The following is a 5,539-nucleotide window of genomic DNA, read 5'->3' on the forward strand; positions in this document are numbered from 1 at the left end:
GCTGGTTTTGCTAGTGACAGGCCTTCAGTGTATTTTGGACAATGGTGACAAGCCTTCATTCACTGTGTTTTCGACACAGGTGACAAACCTTCACTGGATTTTGGACACATACAAGCTTAAAATGGTGATGCTGTTATACTGGTGACGAAGCTGGTGAAGCTGGTCTGACCACGTCCAACAGTTTGGGTAGTCGTATTTAGTATTATTTCTAACCCCGGCAGTCATTCTGGATGCATATTGTGTGAGAAGAAAAGTTCAAAATTGTTGATATCCCCACTCTGGCTGGATTCTGATAGGAATTAAACATCCCTTTTCAAGCTAGCATGACGTGACTTGATTCTGGTGACTGGCTTATTTTGGTCACCATCAAAAACACAGTGAAGTCTGGTCATCACAAAAACACAACAAAGAGACCACGGAAACACAGCGAAGGCTGGTCACCAGCATCGTCAACAGTCTCGTCCTGGTCTAGGCTGTTTTTCTCAGCAGAGGAGGCTGCCATCTTTATGCATGTGAATACTCTACACTTCAATTGTTGATCACACAGCGCTTGTGATTTACTGTAGGTTGACACAGCAAACGTACAGGCCTAAAGAAAGTCTACACCTCCATTTTGTTGTGTTACAAAGTGGGATTGAAAAATATGTAATTGTATAGTTTTTGTCATTTATCTACACAAAATACTCCATGAATACTCCATAATGTCAAAGTAAAAAAAACTAATCTGAAATGTTTTACAAATTAATAACCATTAATGAACTAAAATATAGTTGTTGCGTAAGTAGTTCAAAAGTAAAATGTGGCTTAACAAATCACATAAGTTATATGGACTCACTCTGTGTGAAATAATAGGGGGCTGACCCTTCCTCTGTCCCCCATACATACAGTGGCGGATTTAGGTATAGGCGACATGGACAGCCGCCCAGGGAGGCATCTTGCCGGGGGCGGCACTAAGACAACACTAAGACACATCTACATTGGTTGGTTACCAAGAAGACAGTGAATGTTCCTGAGTGGCCAAGTTACAGTTTTGAGTTAAGTCTGCTTGGAAATCTGTGGCAACACTTGCAAATTGCAGTCTAGCCATGATCCACAACACCTTTACATAAACTATATAACATAGTGGGGCCTAACCCAAACCACGAAAACCACCCCCAGACCATTATTTCTCCTCCACCAAACTTTACAGTTGGCAATATGCATTCGGGCAGGTAACTCTCTCCTGGCATCCGCCAAACCCAGATTCATCCTTCAGACTGCCACCTCAATTACCTCGACTAACCTGTGCTACACATTGACTATGTACCGGTACCCCCTCTATATAGCCTCACTACTGTTATTTTACTGCTGCTCTTTAATTATTTATTATTTTTATTTTTTACTTATCCATTTTTTACTTAATACTTATTTATTTCAACTAGTTTGTTGGTTAAGGGCTTGTAATTAAGCATTTCACTGTAAGGTGAACAGGAAGAACCACTGTGGACCGCCACGACATCCAGATACCCACTGGTCCAGTGTTTTAGAACCTGGACACGTTTAGAACCTGGACAAAAGTTTATTTGAAAAGCTTACGAGTCCAGCAGACATGTAAAATACAACCATACAATACATTATTCAAAAAGGTACCAAAAAGTACAGTAAAAATAACACTTCCCTCTCAGGGGGGTGAAAACTTATATAATCGAGGTACATTTGTGTTTTATTTTGCATTCATTTCAAAGTATATTAGATTTCTTTCACTTTGACACTACAGAGTATTTTGTGTAGGTTGTTGACGATAAAATTGTCATTATATTGCTATTATATCCGTTTTAATCCCACTTTGTGAATACAATCTGAAGAAATCCAAGGTGGGTGTGGACTTTCTATAGGCACTGTATTTCAAAATGTAAACAGAGAAAACGTGAGAAGAACAAAGGAACTCTCCTCTCCCCTCTCCCAGACACCGGACACCATCAAGTCTTCGCTAAACAGGTGGAACAGGAGCCATCATTGCTGACAGCTGTGTGCAGGGCTATAAAAGCGCAAAGTCTTCCAATGGGACAATTGAAGTCTGGTGTACAACCAAACGTATACTGTAGATCTACATAGACATCATGAGAGCCACTGCAGCCGTCCTATTGGTCCTCTGTTTCCTGACCATCAGTCATGGTAAGTTACCATCATCTGAAACATGCTTGATCAACTTGGAGTTGAAGTTTTTCTTGGTATACTCTACTCATATGTCTTTGTCTCCATAGCATGGGACTGTCAGGAGGTAGTAAACATCAAGAATCTGATGCAGATCGATGCAGGACTGGGGCAAGTGGTTGCTACGGACACAAGTCAAATCCCCTACTACCTGGTAGGTGATAAATGGATCCGTCTGCCTGGTTCCCTGAAGCATATCACTGTAGGACCAGCAGGGATCTGGGGTGTCAACAAGGACTATGCAATCTACAAGTATGTGGCCGGTAACTGGGTTCAAGCTGCAGGTAAGTGGAGAGCATTACTCAATATTTATCCAGAGGACACCTGCTTATTAGCTTTCCTGAAACCATCAGGCTGTTGAAAAAACGATTGATATTTTAAATTGTAACTTGTAGGTAATTTGGCAGTACTCACAGATATGTGCTCCTTGTTTGCTTGTCCGTCCGTCTGTCTGTCTTTGTGGTCTTCAGGCCTTCTGAAACAGTTGGATGCTGGAGGTAACCAGTTTGTTGTGGGGGCTAACATGGACGATACTCCATTTTGTCTGACAAGTAGTGCCACAGTTGGCTACAAGGGTCCAGGCTCACCCCTTCCATGGACAGGATTGCCAGGAGCTGTGAAGTACTACAGCTGCGGACACTTTGGGTGCTGGGCAGTCAACAAGAATGATGATATTTTCTTAATGAGTGTAAGATCTGGGAAAGAGTGTGAGAGCTGGAGTAGAGTAGTAGAGGATGGAGAGTGTCAGTTATTTTAAAACTGTTTCATATTATAACTGTTGAAATTGTCCTAAAACCCTGATTGAATCTGTTTGTTTCCAGCTGAATCAAGACTGCCAAAACAACGGGTGGAGTCACATTGATGGCAAGCTTTCCATGATTGAGGTGGCAACTGATGGTAGTGTCTTTGGGGTCAACTCTGCGGGTAGTGTTTATACCAGGTAAGGTTGCTACTGAACTATGTGTATGGTCCACCACCCCCCCCCCCCAACAGTATTAACTTGAAAATGACTTGTAATAATAACTTAGAATAATAATGGTATACCTTTAATTATAACTCTGATCCTTACAGTACATGCTATGTGAATCTCCTTACACAAAAACTAAAATATTGTAGGTACATAAATAAAATCAGTTAAATATAATCAGATCTAAACTTATAGGACTTATTAAGAAATGTGTAGACAGTGTATGATAAAATATGTAAAAGTTGGATGTCCTGTAAAGCTACAGTTTGGGATAAAAAACAACAACTTCCCAGACACCCCACCACTTGTTCTGGTAAACAGCTGAGGAATGTAGTTAGAGAAATGTAACCACTCTCACATTCATACATGGAGCTACGGATGCAAAGACACAACAATTTTTTTATTTAAAAAAAAAAAAAGTTTATATTTTCTTTTAAAGCTAAACATTGTTTGTTTACAATAACATTGTTTACAAACAATTGAGTAAAAGCTTACATTTTGGCTTCTAATGTGGTTGAATAAAGCTCAAGATGCAGAAGTTATATTCTTCAAAAATCTATGGCTATATTTAATTATTAAAGTCCAAAAATGGATGTACTTAAAAAAAATGGATAAGCTTTAAAACATGAACCCCAACCCTTTCTTCAACACAGAGACGGCATCACAGCCAGTAAACCAGAGGGCACCGGATGGAGCAATATCCCAATGGGCATGCTCATGGGCCACGTGACCTACGACCTGGGCCGTCTTTGGGTCGTCTCCAAGTCTGGCGGCACCATGGTGTGCACACATTAGCCTCTTCTCTGTAGCTGAAGGCCGTTCGGGATGTGTCTAAAGTTCACTTGCGAACTCATTGATCTCTCTTTCTGGAAAAGCCTTTAGTTCATTAGTTCATAAAAATCCTTCATTTTAAAACCTATTGCTCTACCTATTATTTTCAGTTCTTCAATTATCTTATTGCCATTTAAAAAAATATCAATGAAGATGTTATATTTTCTTGACCACTCCTTGATTAACACTTCAATAGATCTTTGCCATGGAGGCTATTTAAGTGTAGTGTAAACTAGGGCATGGTCATGTTGCTCACAATCCACATGGGTTTTGCTGTGCTTCAGAGGTCATCAATAGGATTGGATGGAATCCTTGTCATTGTTTATTATCTCATTATATAATCATTTCCTGCAAAAATAAAGCATTCATTTTGAAACTATTGTAATTTCTGTGTTATTGTTTTTTTTTATGATATTGAACAGAGGGATTTTAGGTTGCTCTGCCAGTGGTGATTTTAGCATCGAAATCTTGGTGGGGCAAACTCAACCAATTTTTTTTTAGATACATGCCAGCAAAGCCACTGCACAACACAAACTGCCCACAAACTGTTAGGCCCTACATAAAGCTATCCCAACAGCAGAGCTTCCTTTCAGCACCATGGAGAGAATGCTTACCACCACTACACCTAGCTCTCAGCGGAGCCTGGCAACCTGGTCTCAGAGTATTTAGTATTATTCTGTACGTAAATCCGATCCACTCAATTTAGTATGATATGTTACATTTTGTATGGGATGTATTCATTTGTGGATGTCCATTACCATTTAGTATGATATGTTACGAATTACAATTGGTAGTATATGTTAAAAATGTGCAAAGCGTACAATATGTTACACATTCTGGCTAAATGTCTAACGTTAGCTAGTTGGCTTTACTATTTTTAGTTAGGGGAATAACTTTTTCTTCCCTCCAAGCCTGAGGGCGCACACTTTCTAATGAAGATACGGCAAATAGGAGTGGCAATATCGTCCGCTATTATCCTAAGTAATTTTCCATCCAAGTTGTCAGACCTCGGTGACTTGTCATTGTTGATAGACAAAAAATAAAAAATAAAATTCTGGCATGTCATGCCTAAGTTTGCTATTCTTGCCAATGAAAAATTCATTAAAGTAGTTGGCAATACAGGTGGGTTTTGTGATGAATGAGCAATCTGATTCAATGAATGATGGAGAGGAGTTTGCCTTTTTGCCCAAATTTTCATTGAAGGAACTCCAAAACATTTTACTATAATTCTTTAAGCTATTTATCTTTGTTTCATAGTGTAGTTTCTTCTTCTTTCTATTCAGTTTAGTCACATGATTTCTCTATTTATGGTATGTTTGCCAATCGGTATTACAGCCAGACCTATTTGCTATCTCTTTTGCCTCATCCCTCTCAACCATACAACTTTTCAATTCCTCATGTGCCAGACTATAACACTTTGGTGCTTAGCAACCTTATCAAACAACTCTACAAATATACCACCTACCAAGTACAGTAGGAGGGTCACAAAGGAAAACAACGGAAGCTTTAAAATCACTTATATCATGGCATCTTCGAATACTCGTTTTT

General features: G+C 39.4%; 1 long non-coding RNA gene across 1 annotated transcript; it reads left to right on the plus strand.

The window, feature by feature from the left end:
• The first annotated feature begins 2,006 nt into the window (after positions 1–2,006).
• LOC145861418 (uncharacterized) lies at positions 2,007–3,104 on the plus strand. The gene is made up of 3 exons (XR_014381213.1): positions 2,007–2,154; positions 2,244–2,881; positions 3,015–3,104. It is a non-coding gene; the product is annotated as an uncharacterized LOC145861418 (long non-coding RNA).
• The last annotated feature ends 2,435 nt before the right edge of the window (positions 3,105–5,539 follow it).

Source organism: Salmo salar, chromosome 17 (assembly GCF_965601325.2).
Source record: "Salmo salar chromosome 17, fSalSal1, whole genome shotgun sequence".
Taxonomy (NCBI): domain Eukaryota; kingdom Metazoa; phylum Chordata; class Actinopteri; order Salmoniformes; family Salmonidae; genus Salmo; species Salmo salar.